The sequence below is a fragment of the Microtus ochrogaster genome, chromosome 5 (genome assembly GCF_000317375.1).
Source record: "Microtus ochrogaster isolate Prairie Vole_2 chromosome 5, MicOch1.0, whole genome shotgun sequence".
NCBI lineage: Eukaryota > Metazoa > Chordata > Mammalia > Rodentia > Cricetidae > Microtus > Microtus ochrogaster.
The window spans coordinates 65,535,684-65,557,963 of record NC_022012.1 but is presented as its reverse complement, the minus strand read 5'-3'; the positions used below and the strand labels follow the sequence as shown (position 1 = coordinate 65,557,963).

The window sequence follows — 22,280 nt, the reverse complement described above, 5'->3', positions numbered from 1 at the left end:
TTGATGGACACAGAGGGAGATGTGTGCTGTGAAGCAGGAGCCATCGAGGGGAGGTGTGATGTGAAAGTAAACAGAACAGTAGTTAGACTACAGTTGACATCGTCAGCTAGAGTCAGAGGTGGTGGGGCATTCAGGATGGAATCGTTAGGAAAACACTACTACTATAAAAATCAAACTGAAATGAAATAGAGAGCAGAGGAGAATGAACACCATAGGGTTAGTGGGTTTCTAGGGTGACATGGTTCTGACCTAGACAGAGCTAAGTAAGCACCCCTTATGACTCAGCCAGCTTCTACCCATCACACGGCTGTACCTCTTTGGGGTTCAGCAGCTGTGTTCAGGAGACCATTGTTACTTTGTGCCTCCTGAAGTCAGGTGCTCCAAACAATGTGATCCGATCAGGATTGCTGTTCATAGCCTTCCTGTTTTCAAAGGCAGCTTACAGGGTTGACTTTTCCCCATCAGCTGCTACTATACTGCCATTGGGATTTTCTGATTCCATATGAAAAGCATATCGAAACTTCTGTAAGGATTTCAGGGCCATAGATTTCCTCAATAGCAGGCTGTTCAAACTATTCCAATTTGGCCTAACTGCAGCTTCTGAGGTCATGACTATCTTGGGACACAGTACAGCTTGAGGTTTACTGCTGACTTCATTTCTTACCATCTCCTATTCTTTGTATCAGGGTTCTCCTTCCTTTACTGCTTATTCTTGCTAATAACAGATAATAATACATAATGTAAATTAAATAGGAAATCAAACACATGTATGAGTAGACCATTCTATATAAAGATGTTTAAAGGCATGAAGAAAACTGAATTCTGGCTGGTATTCATTGAACACTGATTATTTATTTTAATTGTTTCTCATGAACACTCTGGGGAGCAATGATCTTTATGTTGGCAAAACAAACAAACGAATGACCAAATTTTCCATAAACTCTAAACTGAAGAGGTTTGCAATAAAGCATTACTATTTTTATGAAGACTACATGAATACATAGAAGTTTGAACTTCAAGTCAAAACCATACAAAAACCTCATGATATAGTATTTGATTTGTTATAAATTAGATGAGTCACTTAGTAGCATGAAATTTTACAGCATACCAGTATTTGGAATCTGTGATAATCTGTATAATTGAGGCAGGGATTGGGGGAAGAATGGAAGAAAATCAGTCTGGGAGGGCAAGCTGGGAAATGCTTGTAAAAGGGGTTTCTTGAAAAACTAAGGATTTTAGATTTATTTAATTTTTCTATTCTCTCTCTCTCTCTCACACACACACACACAGAGAGAGAGAGAGAGACAGACAGACAGACAGACAGACAGAGACAGAGAGAGAGAGAGACAGAGAGAGAGACAGAGAGAGAGAGAGAATGTTTTGTGTGTGGGTGTGGAACGTGTTTCTCTGTATTTGGAGGCCCCAGGGAGCTGCCCAGGAACATCTTTCTTTACTCTTCCACATTAGTGAATGAGACAAGATCTTTCCATAAAATCCAGACTTGGGTATCCCTTGTCTCCTCCTTGAAGTCTGTAATTACAGGTAAACTTCCACATTCACGCAGCATTTACCTAGGCTCTGTGGATCTGAACTCCCATTCCCATGACTTTGCACCAAGTACTTTAATCCCTGCGCCTTTTATCTAGCCTTTAAGATTTATTTTAAAGACACAGAGGAGTCCATGGAAACTTTTGAGGACAGTGATGTGTGTCATGACATTTTTTTAGGACAATGAACTTGGCAGGCACACACAGAGCAGATGCTCAAAAGAGGTGTCATTGCAGACAGAAAGACTGGGAGATTGGGGCAGTGTTCTAAGAATAAAGTGATGAGGACATGGTCCAGGGTGGTGACAGCAAAAATGAAGCATAGCAGGGAAAGTACAAGTTGATGAGGATTCGTGAGCCACAAGGAAGAACAGAGTCCCAAGAACAAGGAAACCGGAGCCTGCAGAAAGGAGGAAACCAAGAAAAGGAATCATTGAGGAGAGGCAGCCACATCTCTTCACTTCTTAAGATACTGTCAGTAGAAAGAAGTGGGGTGGCCAATTGTGAAATTCAAGCCACCCATTCTAGATGAAGGGACAAGCAGGGAATGCTTGGACGATGTTCAAGATGAAATGGACACAGACAGAAATCAAAGGTAGTGACTCTGAGTTGTCAGTTAGTACTTGTGCCGTTACAGTCATCAATTATCTTCTGAGGACATATCAGCATGTTTCTGGATAACTAAGCATACTTTCCCATTTCTCAGGCTACTCTCCAAGAGTTGTATTTTAGTTTTTACATGTATAAAGTGATCGATGTATTTTGTATCCTGCCATCGACCCCCTATAAAACTGATAGGAAATATGAATTCTCCTTAGATTTCAGGTGCTCTCCTAGCTAAGTTTGCCTCCTTAGCAACAAGACTTGGCAACGTGGTTTTTCTTGTGTTTTATCATGGAGTGTGCACTCCCAGAAGGAAGACTGTACAGAGTATACATTATTATATTTCAGCTTTAGAAGTCGTTTTCTATGAATGACTCTAAAAGCAACTAGCAAAGTGTCCTACTAATATTTCCTACTTTTTATTTTCACAACCCATGGACTCACTATATAACTACGACTGACTTTGAACTTCTGATCCTACTGACCCCACCATCCGAGTGCTGAGATCACAACATGCACCAGTACACCAGGCTTACCATTCATTTGTTGGCCAAAAGACTCATTTCAGCATCGGCTGAAGATGTAGCAAATGTGCTCTGACTCACAGATGCAGAGTTTCCTCCCAATCCCAGCTGGCTCTCTGCATCCACAGCTTCTCTGTCAATAGACTCAACTGACTACAGACCAAAAGCATTTCAACTTTTTGCCTGGAATGAGCATGGAAATTGATTTTCTGTCATTGTTTCCAAAACAATCTTATGTGACTACAGTTCCTACGATATTTATATTCTAGCATGTCATATTATAACACTACCTCTGATGACAGTCTTGCGATGTATTTTGGTTATAGAAAATACAACAGCATTTTACATGAGGAGATTGCACACCTGTAGATTTTGGTGGAGCCAGCTGGGTCATTGAAACTCTCCTCCTCAGACACTAACCTCATGTGGTTTATTATATTATAATCCAATATTTTTGCCCAGTTGTTTGAAGGAAAATAATTTGATAAACTTTCAATGCAAACCTCAATAAAAGAATAGCATTTCCTTATTCTACCTAACCAGCATGTGCTAGTTACATATCTCCCACCTATTAGGGAGCTCAAACCAGAGCCAAGAAACTTTATAGCTACCCGATCCTATGGTGTCAGCCTTACAGAACCTGCACAATGATGAGCTTATAAAACCCCCTGCTGTGGGAGAATGCTCTTTACACTGTAAAGATCTGTCACTTGTATTGGTTTAATAATATGCTGATTGGCCAGTAAGTACCCAGGCAAGAAGTATATAGGTAGGAAGACCAGACTAGCAAAATTCTGAGAAAAGGAAGAGCAGAATCAGAAGTTGCCAACCAGACACAGAGGAAGCAGGATAAAACTTCCTTACTGAGAAAAGGTACCATATCATAGATAAGAATTATGGGTTAATTTGAGCTAGAAGAGCTAGCTAGTAATAAGCTTGAGCAGTAATAGGTCAAACATTATGTAATTAGTCATCTAAGAATATCACACTTGAAACTGCTGTGGGAGATTTCTTATTGATAAATAACACAGTTTTCTTTTGTTAGTTTTTTAAATTATCTGTTAATTAACAGTGGCAGGATTCAAAACACAACTGATCGTCTGCCAGCAGTCCTGAGGCTGTGTCCACAGTGTCCCCCATTGAAAACTGCCCTTGCTGACCACACCTAAGTTACCAGCTTTTCCTACATGTAAAACAATACAGCTGGGGCTGGAAACGGCCCAGCAGTTAAGAGCATTTACTGTTCTTGCAAAGGTCTCAAGATCAGCTCCCAGGACCCACAGCAGCCTGATCAAAACCCACCTATAACTTCAGATCCAGGGATCTGATACCTTCTCTAGCCTGCTCTTGCTTCCATTTTGTACACACCAGGACAAGCAAGTACTTGTATACATGTAAATAAAAAAAGAATAAATAAAATTTAACACCCACAGTCATCTCTGTCAATACTGGCCCCCACCGTGTGTGGGTGTGTGCCTGTGTGTGAGTGTTGTGTGCTTGCATGTCTCTAGAAAAACTATTCCTAGAGATTATTGTTTCCTGGTATAAACAAGCTAAACAAAATAGTTTCATGCAAATCACCTTTTCTCTATCAAAAAAAAGACAGATTGCATCCAGATTCTAGGATTCTCAATGCTAAGAAATAAATTGTGTTTTACCAGAACAGGATAGGAGCCAGCAGAGACCGACTGTGGAACACAAGGTGAGTCTTCAGATTTCCCAGGGGGAAAGAAACCAGGTGAGAAGCCAACCCACATTGCACAGCTACCTTTGAACATAAAACACACTATGATTTATTATATTGAATTGATCTTATAATCTGGGATTTATCCCTATAAAACAGTTTCTAACTCTATGCAGGAACAGCAATATAAAGCATGTCGTGCATGTAGCCTATAATGAGCTTTTGCTTGCTGTGGCTAACACATGCAGCATAATTAAAATATGCAGGAGGCAGGAAGTGTATATGTCTTTGACTCACAGTCAGCTTTACAAGTAAAGGAGGGACGGCGTTGGGTGTCCTCACGGTGCTTACGTTTCCTTTGGGAAACTTCTACTCAGAGGTTAGGAGACTTTCTACTGTCTTCCTCACTATTTTTTATATAGCAGCTTTTATTTTCTTTATTTGTGTGTGGGAGGAGGGACTTGTGTATAACGTGGCATGTCCATAGGGGACAACTTATGGGAATCAATTCTTTCCTTCCATCATGTGAGTTCCAGGGATCAAACACAAGTCTTCAGGCTTCCTGGCAAACACGTGTACCTGCAGAGCCATCGTGATGGCTCTTCCTAACTCTTTTTTTTTTTTAACAGTCCAGAAGCGGAACAAACACTGCTGTGCTATTTGTTATCTCTGTGGAGCTCCAGCACCAGGTATTCAGGCTTCTGCAGGCTCCAAAGCTACAGGCTGATGGGGCTATTAATAAACCCGCTTTTATAAACAGCTGGAAAAGAATTAGAGCCTTTTCATTCAAACACAGCCAACTGGAGGTCCAGAAATGATTTATAACAGTAGCAAAAGATACCAATTCAAGCTGGTGAATTCACAATCAGCACTTGAGTGATAGTCTTGAGTGATAGTGTTATAGACAGACATGACCGAGTAAGTTGGGATTGGTGGCAGTTACAGTACAGTCAGACAACAGCAGCTTCCTCTCTGTAAAAGTATATCCTAGAAATAAAATTAGCATGTTCTTAAAGTTCCCCAAATTCCCACTTCAAAAGCAAGGATCCCACACACCTATCATCACGTGGCAAGGCAATTTCAATGCTCTTAATAATTTTGGGAAAGTCCTTGTAGAGCAAACACTAAATACACACCAGAAGCAGAGGGTATTAAAACTAGAACACAAAATACAGGGAGCACCATGCCCCTGAGAACTCAGGGAGCTTGTGTGTACTACATTGGCTGAGGAGGAGGAACGAGATGAAGGTGCTGGAGCATCATGTGCTGGTGTTCAAAGACACTGGCTGTCCCTAAATGAGCAGAAACATCCAAGTGTTCTCTCCTCCACTGACCCCACCATCCATCACTCCTCGCCCCACACAAACATGCTTAGAGCAATTTGTCTTTGCAAGAGGAACCCCCACACTTGCTCCTGTCTGCAATGATCCATGGGCTTTTAAGCCACTCCTTCTGTTTGGTATACAGTTCATTGTCAGATACTGGAGGAATAGCAACCCTAGAGAGTATCGTAGGGTATAGGAAGACACTGTCTGACGTGGTTAATAAGAAACAATGAAAAGCGACTTCCAGAGGCCTACTTAACACACACGTCACCTCTTCACCTGCCTGCTCACCAGCTTGTCCAGGTGTACAGGGGTAAACGCTTGTGAGCAACGTTTCCAAATTTCTTTAATGAAAGCCCAACAACAAAGAACTACCGAGAAGACAAACTTTCATCTTCTTAGCCACCGTCAGGTCTAAGCCCATAATTCTACTGAAATGAGTCCCCACCAAATTCCATGTAGTTTGAAAGCAAATTAACTTTTTTAGTTTGGAAAGGCAGTTCTCATTTACCTATGAGATTCAAACAATCTTTATCCATTTTGACATCAGCTTATTAGTTTCAACAATAGTTGTTTATAGGACGCTCTGCATGGTATTACATTTCTTCTGGGACAGCTCATCTACAGATGGGGAACCTGTGCTACACACATGTCAACATAGAAGAAATGTATTGTGCTTTTCACTCCCACAGATGAACACTTTGTCTGTTTTCTGTCTTTGTTATCTCAACTACTGCCTGTAGATATCCACCCTATTCTAGTATATTCTAGAAAAGCCACGAGCACCTCACAACAACTCATTACCTGGGAGTGGAGCCCAGCTCAGTAACCCAGACCACTGCCACTCAGCAAGAAGATCTTTGAGTTTCACAAAAGCCGAGCAATGATTTCCTTAACGGCAAAGGGTACCTAACGGATCATTTAAGTCCCACTTGACTCTAATGCACAGCAGCTGACATATCACAAAAAAGTAGGAACAGCAATTCAAAGTCAACAGCCTCAAGCTTCAGAAGAAAATAGTCACATTAACAGAAGGACGCAGAAAATCTAGAAAACATTTAATATACCCATGATAAAACTTTTCATTCTTTTTTTTCCCCCTTCTCTCTGGAAAAGCTCATTTAAAGGCGCATGCACACATACCATTTGCTGTCAGTTTCAGCCACTTCTTTTGAAAGTATTGAAGAGCGAAAAATGGCAAATTCTTTCCTTAGGAACATTTCGTTTATGAACTCCAAAACACGGAAGGTTTTTTTAAAACTCCTCTTTCTCCACATTTTCCACCCACCTTTTCATGTTGTTCTCTAAAACCCTCCCGGGAAAGAAGAATTTCAGCTTTGCCACATCGCCTAGGTGTGATTGGTGCTGGGTCTTTCTCCTTATTATACAAGTCTCTGATGACGTAATTGCAGAAGTTGGTTCTACTCATGCAGCTGGATCTCAGGATTTTTTTTTAAGACTGCCTCATTCAGTGCTATAGAACAGTTGTAAAACAGAACCGAGCAGTCTCACCTCTTGATAGTAAATCCTTGGGATTATCACCCAAGAGAGCCTTGGGTAGGCAGAACCATCCCAAAGCTCAATTGGCCCTGACCTGACACTTTAGGTGACACCAGGCTTAGCTTTTAACCCTTTCCTAGTAGCTTTCAACTTTTCACCTCTATTTGAATTTCATTTTCACCCATCCCCAAACCTCAAGGTCCTAAAGGGAACCCCGACTTTTATCCCAACCTTGTTTGTTGCTATGCAGTAATTCCTCTGAAAGTTGACCGCGAAGTAAGCAAACAGTTATCATGCTGCATTCAAAATAAAGTAACACTTGAGAAGACTATGATCCCCGAATAATCATATCGATTATAAACCTAGAAGAGCGAGCCTTTACAGGGGCATCTTCCAGTTGAGAGAACCGCACGATCGTGATTCAAAGTGCAGAGAGAAAGAACCACGGAAATAAAGGCAGAGGCTAAATCTCATGCAGATGAGGCAGCTCAGCGAGAGGTAGAGAAAACATACCTGAGGGAGTCTCCTTTTTAAGATGCACAGGCCAGCTGGGTTGTTGCTCCCCTTCTTCCGGGGTGGATGTGTTTTCGTTTCAGGAATCCCCCTTGCAATTGTCTTTCTAGGCTTTTTTCCTTCATTCAGCTACAGATAGTTGCAGAAGGCACAGGCAGCGTTCCTGCGCCCCGACTCAAGTGCAGCCGGGCATGCCTTTGCTCAGCAACCCGGCTTGCGCTGCTCTTATCAATTCTATCATGCTCCCTGGGCAGCCTCCAAAGCAATTTTACAACTTAGCTGCTGGCAGGAATCTGCCTTTCACTCTTCTCCTTGCCAGATTCCTTGGGCGGCTCATTTCTCAGCCCTTGCTCTAAGAAAGCAAAATGGGATCTCTCTCCTTGTTGTCCTGGCTCACCCACAATTGGCGGTGCAGAGTGGCGGCTGAGTGTGTGCTGGGAACTTCACATAGCGGCTGCAGCCCGGGCTTCTCTGATTGCAGCAGAGACCTGAGCTCCCAGCCTCCCCCGTTGGAGTCCAGGTTCCCTCTGCTGCGCCAGCTGCATAGAGCCGCTCTGTGAGAAGGCGCCTCAGTCCTGGTCCCCTGGAGATGTTCTGCTGACAGGTGTGGTCATCACCACCTCACCCACACCTCACTAGCAGGGTCACAGCTTCCTGCCGAAGAAATGCATGGTCGAGGATGCCCCCCCCCCCGCACCCCGTATTCCCTGCATCCCTGGGGGGGGCAACACTGGTGACCATTGTAGGGTCAAGTTGCTACTTGCCTTACAATTATTACATTAATCATTCTATTTAATTATTATTATTTCAGATGCTGTTGGCTGTGCTTGGAATCATACAAAGTCCCCTGTCCTAGCTGGCAACAAGAGACCCTTAATAGGACCCTTGTTTAGAGAGAGGCAATATGCTGGCCTCGTCCCAGGGTTTTTTTTGTTTGTTTGTTTGTTTGTTTGTTCTGTTTTGTTTTTATTTTCTTAAATAAGCGGTGCTGTTGATTTGAAGGCTGATCCCTCAATAATTAGAATTAGATACACATATCACAGTAGGCAAAGGAGGAACATGATGGCTCCAAGGATTTTCTTTCCCAGGCAATCATGTCTTCTAGCTCTGACTGAGGATTGAATGGGCTTGCTTTCCTTCTTAGCTTAGCTGAGTAGAGGAGGAGGTGGGGGGAGTAACCACTCCTACTTTCCATCAATTAAGCATTTTTTAATCCTCTAACCCTCCTGTTGAAACAAATATAAAAAGTGCAGCGTCTTAAAATAGAGCCTGAAAGAAGCTCAAGTCTGGGAATAATTTGTAGGCTTTAAACTGCATCTGGTGTTCTGGCTTACTTATTTTATTTTCTTTGCTTTGTAGAAAATGGGAGAGTTGGGGGCTGGGAGACGGCTAAATCCCTAAAGTATTGGCCACACATGAACTGGGACCTAAGGTCAGATCCCAGGCACTTTCACACAAAGAACGCATGTGTTGGTGACCTCAGTGCAGGGGACTCAGAGGCAGGAGAGTTCCTGAAGCTCACGGGCCAGTCAGGAGTCTAGCTGAATCTCCTTGTTCCGTGCTGAGTGAAGAGTTAGGTAGAGACACCTGTCATCAGTCTCTGGTCCGCGCACGCACACACAGAAGGGCACACATTTTCAGGGGTCGGTACACAGATGTGAACAGCCATGCACACAAAGGAGAATAGGATGATGTTTTCCCAACCGATGAACCTATCCGCCAGTGGCTGCCATGTAGTGGAGGGAGTGCCTATCTGATTACAAAGCCATTATTTCAGCCCCTGTAAGGGAAGGTGGAGAACCCTAGGAGAGACTCTCCCAACAACACCCGACATGCAGTAGCGGCAGCAAAGGGAACAATTAAGCCCATTTAAACAATTTTGGATCAAAAAATGTAAGAAAGGACATTCTTGGGCTGAGAAAGTGGCACAGTGCAGAAAAAGGCCTTGCAAGCTTTAGGACCTGAGTTCAGATCCTCTGAATCCACACAGAAGGCCAGGGCTGGCGAGGTAGTCTCGTGATCCCAGGAAAGGCAAGATAGAAAGTAGAGACAGGAGAATCCCTGGAGCTCACTGACCAATAGGACTACTCTGTTTGGTGAAGTTCCAAGCCACTGAGCGACCCTCCAAAGAAAATTTGGAAAAAATTTGAAGACCAGCATCCCAGGATGTCCTCTGACTTCCTCCTGAACACTCAAACATATAATGCACCCACCCACAGCTGCACATACACCAGCACACAGAAACATACACATAGATAAGCATGCATATTGCCCCTACCGTATAGAACAGCCAGTAAATAACACTGTGTGATTTGAAAACAAATGTTTGACATAGTATTATGCCAGGTCTTGGCAGGTAGCTCTCTCTCTTCTTAGCTCTCAGCCTCACCGCTAGCTCATAGCAGCACAGCTTCCCCAACCTGCTGCTTAAGTGACTGTTAATGGACACGAGCAGCTGCTCAAGGTCTAATGAACCGCAGAAGGGGCAAACGCGGGGGCCTTGGACTCTCCTCCAGCAGCGCTCATCGGAGAGGCGGACAGGACAAAGCTCTGCTGCCCTCGACTGTAAGCACTTGAGAGCAGCAAGGGGAAGCTGGAGAATTCTAACCGTGCATGCATGACAGGGCAAAACCTGACTTTTTCATATCTAAGCAGCCAAGCTTGACAACACATTGTCTTGAAGGCTGTCCTTTGACACAAAGGAGAAACACGTGTCCAGACTACTTTTCTTTTTTGTACAATAACCAAACCAAAAGGCTGCAGTTAAGCTGAGCTGAGAACACTCAGCACCCAGCATGATACAATGAATGCATGCCCTCGGCAGATTGCGACATGATGCCATTTAAAGCATTTAAAACCTGGAAATATAAGATGATGCTGACTGTGTGTGGTCTATAGAATGTGTGTGCCGGTGTAGTGAAGAGCCCAGAAAATACTGCTACACCGCAAATTTACTCCTACAATATGTACTGACTATCAGTCTTCGGTGGTGGGAAGAAGTTAGGATTTGAGGCTGTTGCAAAGCTGATATATATATATATATATATATATATATATCCTGACCAAATATATATTTGGCCTGATAGTGATGCCATGCCAAAGTCAAATGGAAATGGTTCACATGTCTACATGTGGCAGGAATCATGGATTTGATGGACATGGAATGTTAATAAACTATATCACTTATGCAAAGAGTGGTTGGTGTTCCATGACTTTATTGGTCTGCAGGGATTCTCTAGTAGAACTTCCTTGGCTCTTACTGGGCAGTTTAAACCTGCTGAATGTCTGCTTTGAATAAATGTAACAAGAAGGTGAGTCCAATGGTAAGTTTAGAGTCCTAAAAAATCTTATTAACATGTATTCCAAGTTTGCAATGTGCCTTTTAGGCCCTGAGAGAAGTTAAATGGAATACTATTGCAGCACAGGAAATGACTAACTGCCAGATGGTTGATCAACGGGTACATAACCCCAAACTTACCCCCAAATTGATTCAGTAGTGAAGGTGTTTCTGCTCTCAAGAGTCTAGCAGTAATTTCAGGAATAAAACCTTTAAGGCACCAAGAAATTCCCATCTTCTAAGACATGTGGAACCAACTGATTGATTTTATTTATGGTTTGGGGGGTATAAAAGACAAGATGCCTAGTTATTAGCTATTTTTTTATTAGCAAGAAAACTTCACTAAATCAAAAATGAAGATATTCTGGGATAATAGTCTTCCCTCCTAGGTACCTGGATTATTTATCTCATTGTGACAATTACTGATTGATTGTGGAACAAGAGACAGAACCACAGACCTCACACATAATAGACAAGGGCTCTGCAAGGAGCTACATCTCTAAGGCAGGGACCTGGGAAGTTGCCTAGGCTACTCACTGACTTGTGATCCTCCTGTCTCAGATTCCCAAATAGTTGGGATTACAGGCATGGGGCACAAGGCCCAGCCAAGGCTTAAAAGAGGAAGTCTAGAGGAAGCATCAATAGGCCCTGTGCACACTGAATCATGCCTTCACCTGTCTAGAAGCTCCCCATTTGGGGAACAGTAAACCAATCATAGCTGCCAAAAAGTAAAAAACAAACCACACATGCACAACCAGTCCTCAAGGCCAGATAATGGCATTTGGTGTGTCTACACAAATGAATTTGCAAAATGATTTATTGGCAAGCTGATTGAGGGCAAAAGCAATTTTAAAGTTGGAAGTTGATGTTTCTAGCTCTAAGCAAGAGAATAATATAGAGAAAAATAAGTGTTTGGAAGAAGGGCCTGAAAAGGCATAATTTAAAAAGATTTGCTTTGTGTAAGTTGCATGGTGGCAATTAACACATACATTAAATTCTGTTCTTGACACTTCCCAAAAAAGTCTGGGTCATTGCACCAGTGAACTCTGAGCCGGATTGGGAGTGTAACTGCAGAGCTGGAGTCAAGAAATACTGCAACTCCATTTCACCCTCATTCTTGGTTTTACTGGGAGCCAAGCATGCTGCCATGTCCTGGGGACACTCAAGCAGCCCAGAAGGAAGTGACTGGCTAGAAAATAAGGTTTCTGCCACATCTGGGCAGAAATGGGGACCTTGTACCCAAAGGAGCCATGTTGAAACTTGACCATGGTCCAAGGACTACAACCAAGACTAACAGGCTCCATGAACTGCCTGAACCCATTGCTGAACACCTCAGTGTGCTATGCCTGAATTTCTGAGCATCGGAAGATAAATTAGATAAATTAATAAACCTTTCAAAAATCTAAAAACGGCAATTACATCCTCTATTATTAAACTTTGTAATTTCAGTGGATCAATTTGTTTTAAGTAGAAAAATCTTAGTCTCAACCAATCCAGTCACAAGGTAAGTCTGCCAACGACAGCAGTAAGATCATCTGTACTCTCAGCTGTTTGTGAAATCGTTGCTATAGCATTGGCTTATCAATGAGTGTAGCTAGCTATTTGCCCATCCACCTACCTGCTTTTGCTAGACAGTGATCCTTTTGAGAGCAGAGAACACATCATCTTTATGTCACCTAGTGTCCTGCTGAAGGCCAGGCTCATCAAAGGATGTTTCCAGTACTTGGGAGGCAGGAGGATCTCTGCGAGTTTGAGGACAGCTGGTCTACAAAGTGGGCTCCAGGATAGCCAGAGCTGTTACACAGAGAAACCCTGCCTCAGTGAGGGAAGGATGTTTGAATGATTATCAGTGTGTTTAGCAAAGTACATAGCTAATAAGCTTTAGACCCAATTTGAGTCTCCTTGTGACTAAGTTCTAGTTTTTAGTTCAAATGGTACCACTTGATCCTCAAAACCAGCTCCACTAAGGTCTGTATAAATAAACCCTCTAGTAAAGTATTCCAAAAGCTGTGCCTGCATCACAGTGACCAATGTCAAACTTTCATCCAAGTGTTATTAGGGAGATTTTACCCTATATTTACCTATCAATCCTTGAAGATCACTATTCCCTCATTAAACAAATAAACATAGTAAGGCTACTAGGTGAGCCTGATTCTCAGAACTAGGGACACTGGAGACTGGATTAAAAATTGGAACTTCCACCTCCATTTCTAAACTGGTTCCATTATGAGGCTGATATCATTCTAGATGGCAGAATTTAAAAGGTTTTTAAATTACTGATTAAAAGAAATGAGTTTATGAAGGACGATACTCTTCTAGAATATTTTTCTCCTTGGGAAATGGTCATGAGACCTGGAGTACTGGCCATTAGGTAGTCAATGTTCTTGGTGGACAGCACCTGCACTCTTCACTCTCCCGTATTTCCCTTTAGAAAACTAGCCTCCGCACTAGATCTCAGAAAATTGCCAGGTGTCTAGCAAAAGCTTCTGAGTTTTTACAAAGAACATTTGGACACTACCAAGTTAATAAGTTAAAACCCTCCTTTCCTAAGCCTGATAACTTAGGCTCTTGTTGATCCAGGGAACTGTGTTTCTTGATATTGTAGCTACAGCATTTGACTATGGCATGGAGGCAGAGGCTGGTTTCCAGTTTGGGCTCTATACCTCCTTCTGACATGGGTCATGTTTCTTATCCTCTCTGAGCTTAGTTGCTTTAAGGTTAAAGCAAAATGGAAAGAAAAGATGATCGCTATTATTTTAATGCTGTTGTTCATTATTGAAGTGAGATGATTTCTGTCAGGCAACAATGGCTTACCTGCAGGAGTTTTTAATTAACAAACATCGGCTAACCATAATCCAGCCTTCCAGCCAAAAGTCACTGCCACTTCTGCTTTCTGTATGTAATTATGACATAGTCAGGAGCTAATTTAATATTTTATGTCTTAATTTAAACAATTTTATAGTAGCAAGTGGCATCTCTCCCTTTCATAGCTCTCAGGGTCACCACATGGCTAACTCCATCGGTGTAACTTTACTTCGTCTTAGTGCTCTGTGCTTGAATGTGCTGTGGACTCAGTAGTATGTTCTCTTTTTGGTCATCCAGGGATTTTTCAAGCATGAATTTCAATTTGTTATGACAAAAATAAAAAACTATACATTTTTGCCCAGCTATATAAGTTGTAATCAGTTCTTTGTTACTAATTTCCTTATATTGTATATTTCTGAAAACCAGAAAAAAATAGTTATCTATTATAATTATTACATTCTAATCAAACTAACCAAAACTTTCTCTGTATTCTTTTAAGTTATTGTACTTCTTTTCATACTTCAGGCACACAGAAACACTTGAAAGTAAATGGTGGTGACTCTTTGAGTGGAATCCAAATGTGAAGATACAATGAAGTCATTCACACACATTCAAACTGCCTCCGTTCATTATCTACTGCTGGTGACAAATTTGGAGAAACCAGCCCCCCAAAATGAGAGAATAAAAATACTAAACTCATATCACATACAGATCACTCAAAGTGATTGCTGTGCAGTCTAATCCCAAGCACGGGTTTCTCACCTGCTCATAGCACTGACATAGGTACAGGATAGTGGGGGATTTAATCCTCAGGCTTGGCAGTAATTACTTCCTATTCTGCATTCTCCGAAGGAGCACATCCACAACACCCACAGAAACAACAGGGGCATAACATCACTTAGTTCTTCCCTTGAGAGAAGAACTGCCTCTTAGTCCTCAACTTCCCCTGAGAACCTCTCTTCTTCAATAGTAATGCTCAGACCCCCTTACCCCACAAGGAAGCCACCACTCAACTCCCACAAGATAGTTGTGTTTCTGGGCCTAGAGTCAAAAGTGTGATATGGGGAAGGAAGATTGGTACCTGGATGAAAGGTGAAGCTCTAAGGGTCCTTTTCTAGCATTGATCCTGCTGGATCTTTGGCAGGGGGCATGCCTTTCATCACTGGCTATCTGATAATACCTGGGTTGAGTTAAGTACATGCCATGGTTCTACTAGTAATGGGCTCAAGTCATCAAAGTCATCAAGACTCACTCATCAAACACCCAAGACTCACTCATCAAAACCCCTAGTTGTGGAAGAGATCAAAGTCTTCAACTCTTAACAAGTGGGGGGGTGAAACAACCCAACCTGGAAAGTTAGGTCTGGTTGCTTTTTAAGCTAAGGGTGAGCCAGTCTTCCCAGCTTTTCTAACGATCCTGGTGCAATGACTTAAGGATTCACAGACCTCCTGAGTTGAAGGAGAGCACTGTAGGCTGATGCGATAGATCCTGATGTACTCAAAGGACAGTGAACTTCATCCAAGGCCTTTCCTGTTGCCTTAACGACAGGGATCTTGTGTTTTACTTTTTGTTTTGTGTCATTTTCGGCACCACTCCTGGAGAAAAAAAAAATCTATAATCTTAATGGTTTTAGATTTGCTCATGGGATGTCCCCGCAGCAGACATTTAACATACTTGAAAATAAGGCTCATTTATAAACTGAGCTATTTTGTCCAGGAAGGAAAGGAATCAATGTCTCAGATAAAATTTCGACACAATGAAAGATAAATGGTCCCTGGGTTTTCCTTCCTTCCAAAATGAACAATGACATCTTGTTTTGTTTTGTTTTTTTTCTTTGAAGACTAAGGCATTCACTGGATGGTGTGGGCACTAGGTTTTGCTTTTCTTGCACTACTGGCTCTCCCATAGGCACTCTTGAGGATGGGAATCAGTGTCTAGAAAACAGAAAAACAAATGAGACTACAGCAAAACAGCTCTGATAACTGAATAAAGTGGACAAGGGATTCAAATACATATCTGCAAAGATTCACTAATAGCCAACAGTAATGTGAAAATGATTAGTTAGTAATATGGATATGATTAGTTAGTAGAGAAGTGAAAATTAGAACAGTGGGTCAGATGTAGTGGTATGGGCCTTTAACACTAGCACTCAGGAGACAGAGCAGGCAGAACTCTGAATTTGAGACCAGCCTGATCTCCATAAGAAGTTCCAGGGTAGCCATGTCTGCGCAGTGAGATATTCTCTCAAATAAACAAACAAACAAAATAACTCACTCTGGTCTTCTGCAGGAACAAGAAAGACTCTAAATCTTTAGATAGACTGAGGCATCTGTCCACCTACCTCTCTCAAGATACTGGATTCTTACCAAAGGATAAACCTCTACCCCCTTTCTGTCCAACAAAAGATATAATCAAAGAACATTAGACACAGCATCCCAGAAAATCTGTTGAGCAGCTAAATGTTTACAATGATCTCAGTTGCATCACGACCTAATAGTTAATGACTGCTTTGGTATATAAGAATCAATTTGAAGGCAAAACTTCCATGTATCAAAATAAGATTCCCAGGGTCCTCACAAGAGACCAAGTTTATTTCCATTTTCATATGGAAATATGAAGCTTGGGTTCAGGATTTCAAGACAGCCTTTATCTCCCACAACCGGTTTAGAAAGGAAGACAGTATAATGAACTAAATCCAACCCCAGCCTCATTTTGCTAACTTACCCTCAAGGCACAGAACTAATTGCCTAATTTCCTGTCTTGTGTTCTCACCTGCACTGTCCGTATGAATGATGTCAATCAAGCTTGGATTATCTTTTCCCATACTTTGAAAGATATTAGACCCATGATCTATGGAGTATTTGGCAAATGTGCTTGCTTGGAAGCCTTTAATATCTTTTAAATTACTTTTTTGAAATAATATTCCACATATAACATCGAAAGAGATCTATCAATTTATTCCCCCAGGCCAGTTCTAGCTTCCAGACAATCAGTGATTCGACACTGTAATTGGAGATGGTCATTGCTTTCCTGCTGAGCTTCTAATGCTAACCTAGGTTATTTTAAGAAATTCATTAATACTGAGAAATTAAAAAAAATCATCCATGGCCTAGATCAGGACATGTTTGTGTAATTGTTTCTTTGCAAACAGAGGAAGGCACTTCTCCACATATGTTGACCTGTGTGAAGAACTGTCTTGAACAACATGAGGAAACATCTGCAGAGCTGGGTGGATAAAGTGGGGGAGCAACACCAGTTGCCCACAGACAGCACATGGAAGTACTTGACAGGATTCCCGATGAGAGCAACAGACAAAGGACACCTACAAGACCATGGTATCTAAACTGATGAAGACTGGAAAGAGGAAAGAGAAATCAGTAAGGGAAAGACTTGAACTGGTTAGCCCCAAGTTAACAACAGCCACCAAGACTGGGGAACAACAATGGATACTTCAGTCTGGGAGCACTTTCAGGGAGTCTATATATCTATGAATATATATACATATATAAAACATTTATAAATAATATATAAATATATGATATTTTGTAACATATTACAGAAATATATAATACACAAATGAATTATATATTTCCTAAATTTACATATTTTATTGAATTACATTATATAGAGAGAGAGAGAAAGAGAGAGAAATGTGTTCAAGTTATATGCAAAGTTATTAACAGAAACAAAAGGTGTACCATAACATCGTGAAAAAAACCCAATAACATAAGGGCAAGTTCATGGAATTGAGTTCTAAGACACTGTATCTACTCTTTCAAATAAATATTAAAATTTTAAAGATAGATAAAATAAAATACAATAAATATTTTAATAGCTTAAATTAAAAGTGAGTATTGTAATAAAATAAATAATAAATAAAAGTAAATATAATAATGACTCAAATTAAAAAAACTAGAAAATGAGAGAATTCAGAAAGAAATTATAAATAAAAAGAACATTGATTCAGAAGTAAAATAATGGTTTATAAAAATAATGCTTTAGACAAAATTAAGTAAAATATTTAAATAGAAAACACAGAAGGTAGTTAAAATATTTTATAATAAATTGACAGCTCTAGACACTAGGTAAAGAAAACAAAATAAAAGGAAACTCTCAGGGAGAAAGAAATATGGAAATTTCCATTCAGGGGACATTTACTAAAATTAAGACAAAACAAAAAAACCAAAGTCTTTGAAAGAGTCTGTGAGAGAGCGCCCTGCACGCCTGGGAATACACAGCAGTGGCAGGGTCGCTCCAGTCATCTGGACAGCTGGAGAGAAAGATGAAGCTGTTGAGAAGGGGGGAAAAAATCAGTTTTCAGATTTTTCACAAAGTTGATGCCTGAAGGCAAGAACATGACAATATTAATGTAATTACTCAAAGAAAAATGACTTCACATGAGCAGACGTCAAAGGATTGCAAACAGAACCAGTTTTAAATATACAGATGCTTTCTGCAATCTTTTCCCGGGGATCATACTATAAAAATTCAGAAGTCAGTGCTGTGAAGGCACACTGGCCTGAAAGCTGGTCGCTTTGAGAGCCAAAGGCTGTCAACGTCACAAGGAAGAGAAGTGGTCCGACATCATGTGCCTTCTGACCAGAACATAGAGCTACAGGGGACGTAGTCAAAGAATATCAAAGTCAAGTCTAACTCAGTGGTGGAGTCCACTGCTTGAATCACAAAACAGTTATCTAAGAGAACGTGCTGACTCCATAAAAGTCTGGTCAGCAAAGCCCAGAACTCGGGGACTTTATACAGCAGGTGACCCTTCCAGGTCCTCCACCAGCATTTCAGAAGAGACAAAGGTGCGAGACAGAGACATAGAGACCCGGGGATGGATATGACTTAGGGATGAGTAGGAACCTTACGATAAAAACACACTTCAAGAACACATCACAGAAATTATCTGAAATCTCATTAAGGGGGTGGAGGTATTGTGATGAGATTCTGGGAAGGTAAACATTCAGATGGCTCTTTAAGAATTATAGAATCATTGCTGATTATCAAGTAATTGTGTATTCAAATGGATATCTAAGGATTATAGAATCATTGCTGATTATGAAGTAATTGTGTAGAAGGTTCCATTAAATAATTGAATATTTTAAAATGCACGCTGAAGTATTTACTAGTGAAATGGTAATTGCAGTTTGCTTTCAAATTAGCACAGGCTACGGAGAAGAAAAGAGAGGTACAGAGGAATGGTTGGTGTTGGGGTGATCATCTCAAAAATCTCCCAACTTCCTTATAATAATCTGTCTACTTCCTATATGCATCATGCTGTATATAATAAATCAGATTATCTCATGCTGTGCTGCCTGGGATTGTAGTGCACAGCTATTTCTAAGCCATGATAAATATAAATCATCTGGGGTTCCGTAGCAGACTCCAAGAAGAAAGCTTATCTCATTAACATCACTTTCCTATACAGTCGAGTTTTCTTACCTAAAAGACTGTACATCTAGGGAGCAGAGCTGAGCCAAAGCCAACTCAGCCTTTAAAAGATCAGAGACTGGCTGGGGAGGTGGCTCAGTCAGTAAACTGCTTGCTGCATACTCATGAGGACCTGAGTTTGATCCCCCAGCACTGGGGAAGCAGGGAAAGGAGGATCCCTGGGACTTATTGGCTGACCACTCTATCAAAATCCATGAATTTCAGGTTTAGTGAGAGACTCTGTCTAAAATACATAAGGTGTACAGTGATAGAGAAATAATACAACATTGACCTCTAGATATCGTAACATGAGCGTGCAATACATGGACACATGCACACATAATCTCTCCATGTGTGCAGGTACACATACACATGAAAAACTATTAGAGACTATTTCTAAATATGTCTGCCAAGACATGACTGATGGTGAATGTAGTTTACCAAGCCAACCAAACACAAATCTTGTGGACTCTGCAATGACAGCTACATTGTTAAGAATCAGTGTGTTTCTACCATTGATTGAGGAGAATATCTTTTGCAAGAAAATCCCTTCACAGAACCCATGGAACTCAGAAGCATCTCTGTGTGTCTTGTACATAGCTGATTGTGGTTGGCAGCATGGCTCTCTCCACTGACAGCAGCTGCTGTTGTCCCCTTAAGGTGCCAAAAGGCTATGATTGTTTGCTGAGATGCAATTCCCTTCACATTCCTCAAGATTTCCTTTTTCTATATGGCGCCTCATAAATCATCTTTAACAATGAGGGTACAGTCTTGGCCAGGGGTGACAGAGTTCTGGGTTAGATGACAGTGTCACTGGTCATCTTTTATGCCGATTTAAATACCTCAGTGTTATACATGAGCATCATTGTAGAATCTGCCCTACTCAGATGTAGTAAGTACCCTTGTGTCCTTGGAGAATGAGAAATATGCACTTTGAAAAAAAGCTGTTCTCACTTACTTCTGACAGATACTCACAGGAGGAGCTCTCTAAAGTCCACTATGTTTTCCTAGGTGACAGTCTTAGCTTTAAAGCTCTTCTCTTGGGGCTGAAGAGATGGCGCCACTGCTAAGAACCCTGGTTACTCTTCCAGAGGACCCTGGCTCAACTCCCAGCAGCACACGGTGGTTCACAACCCTGTGCAGCTCTAGTTCCAGAGGATAGGATGCTCTCTTCTGGGCATCAGGAATGTACTCATTACACTTTTATGTGTGCAAACTAAACATACATATAAAATAATAAATCTGTAAAAACACCGTCTCCACAGTGTCTTGGGATTCATTTTGAAATCAGCACAGTCATACTGACTCTTCTTACTATCCAGAGGGGCTCCCTAGTGCTGTTGGTGTGTTGCGAAAGCCTTTTTGCCAAGCTGTTTGATTTGAAAGTCCCTCGATAGACAGTTCTGTAAGTGGAAACAGCCTTCCTCACATGACTTTTCAGTACTTATTCTAACCCCTGGCATCCTTTCTTTCCTCAAATTGTAACCTGCGTTTTGCTCAACCAAGCTCAAATCTCCAAGCCTCCAAGTTATACACACTGGCTCAAGACTACTTTTCTCCATACATGAGCCCACAGACCCTGTAGGCAGGATCTTTCCCAAATCAAACCACTGGGACATATGTACCAGACAGATGTAGAGAAGCCTTCTCCTTTCCTTGACTCTAAGTCATGTATCTGGATATAAAACTATCCACCTTGTTTTATTTTATTCCCAGTCTCAAGTGAAACAGTCAGTCCCCCTGATGTTTTATTTATTTTTTTAGCTATTTTAAGGTTGTGAACCATGAGCTTTAGCCATTGGCTTCATCTTTCACAGGCTCACCTCCACCGTCTAAATGAGCAGCACCCCTCCTGTGTCTCATACCCTTCATCTCCTCACGGTTTTCTTATAAGGGGCTATGAATCCACCCAAGCACGGTTCCTGCCTGGATGCATATTCTTTCCTAGGATTTGTTGTAAGAGTTAGTGATAGGTGACAATATAATCACAATTACCATATGGCTGTCAGCGAACCAGTTTAGTCTATGTGATATTATTATTATTATTATTATTATTATTATTATTATTATTATTATTTTAATAAATGAAAGTATTTAATTGGGGAGTTGCTTATAGCTTTAGAGGGTGAGTCCATAACCATCATTGTGAGGAGCATGGGGCAGACATGGCTCTAGAGCAGTAGTTGAGGCCCAGTCTCTCTCTCTGCCTGTTGCCTGTGGATAGCATGCCATCTCCTAAAGCCGTCTCTACAGCAGCATGAGGTAGGGACCACCCTTCACCCTCCCAATTAACTAATGAAGCTCAAGTTCATAGACATCAAGATGTTCACTTCATACATCATGTCATTCATCTCCATGGGTTCAAATCTAAGAAGGCTGGACTCAGGGCAAAAGTGAACTCATTGCATTACAACAGGTTGCCTTTCCTGAGCTGAAAGTTACCTTTTCTTTCTTCTTTTTCAACAAAAGAAGTCTGATTGTAATATCAATAAGTCATAAAGAGAGTTTTGAGGGTCTATATGTAACAGAAGACCTATATACACGATCATTTTGAGAACTTAAAATATATTCCCATGGGGTGGATATGTGCTTTCTTCTATGTAGGATCTGTAAGACTAATCCTTTCTTGTGGCTAAAGCCTGCCCCCTGCTGGTAAATCTAATTGGTGCTTCTGAATAAAATTCTGTCCTCTGTCACCACATGGGTGAACCTGACACGCAATAAAATAACCCTGGCACAGAAAAACAAGGGCTGCAGGCTGCTATTCAGATCCAGAATCTGAGAAATCTGAGCCCAGAACGAGAGAGTTAATGGTGATTATCAAGGACTGGGAACACTGGTGGGAAAGGTCAGGACATTTGTAGCCAAAGAATATAGTATGATCATTAGAAGAAATAAACTCAAGAAAATTGTTTTAGATGCTGAAAAAGCTTTTGACAAAATTCAACATCCCTTTATGATAAAAGTCTTGGAGAGATTAGGGATACAAGGGTCATACCTAAATATAAT

At 41.2% G+C, this 22,280-nt stretch overlaps 1 protein-coding gene across 3 annotated transcripts in view; it reads right to left on the bottom strand.

Annotated features, from left to right (window-relative positions):
• Unc13c (unc-13 homolog C) overlaps positions 1 to 8,307 on the bottom strand; it is a 462,492-nt gene extending 454,185 nt beyond the window's left edge. The window contains exon 1 of one of the 3 annotated variants that reach the window (XM_013346384.2): positions 7,697 to 8,307. The gene's annotated coding sequence lies outside the window, so the exon portion shown is untranslated. Of the gene's footprint in view, positions 1 to 6,826; positions 7,040 to 7,414; positions 7,467 to 7,696 lie in introns of those variants that run through there. The other 2 variants (XM_026778986.1, XM_005347631.3) reach the window with 2 other exon arrangements.
• Between the last annotated feature and the right edge of the window lie 13,973 nt (positions 8,308 to 22,280).